This window comes from Penaeus monodon, chromosome 33 (assembly GCF_015228065.2).
Source record: "Penaeus monodon isolate SGIC_2016 chromosome 33, NSTDA_Pmon_1, whole genome shotgun sequence".
Lineage (NCBI taxonomy): Eukaryota > Metazoa > Arthropoda > Malacostraca > Decapoda > Penaeidae > Penaeus > Penaeus monodon.
Window position 1 is genome coordinate 26,765,544 of NC_051418.1, and position 627 is coordinate 26,766,170.

The following is a 627-nucleotide window of genomic DNA, read 5'->3' on the forward strand; positions in this document are numbered from 1 at the left end:
TAAAATAATAATTATTATGTCCTTTGAGCAGTCTCCATTGCCAGCTTTGATCCCTAGAACTTGCGATGGCGTCATATGCATTAATTTCGCTTTTGTACCTCCTAGAATCTCATTAACTTTTTCGTTCGTTATTTTTCTTTGTAGCTCTTTCACGTGTACTTTCTGTGTAGTCTTTCTCGTCTCTTCGTGTTTTATCAAATAACGGACTTGCTATCTTTTCAGTGTTTTCTTGCCTGTTTGAATATCATTATCCAGTTTTATTTTGTCAGCTGTCGGTTTTCTGCAACTTTCATCAATCTTTCTATAAGACTGAAGATGAAAATTTCACACAAAGCCAATTTTCTCTTTTCACATCTCTGCCCTTCATCATCTTTTTCATTTATTGTTGATTCTGCATTTTCACTATATTTAAATGTATGACACGTGATTTTTTTTATCTCGTAAATTGAAGGAAATTCACTTTTATTCAACTAAGTTCGTTTCATTTTATATGGCCAAGAGTAATAATCTAATGATGACGTCTTAAATTTCATGCAATTTTTGTTTGATTTTTTTAGTACAATTTTATAATCTATATCCATTTGTGGACTTCGATAATGAACAACTAATGAAACCCCAAAAGATATG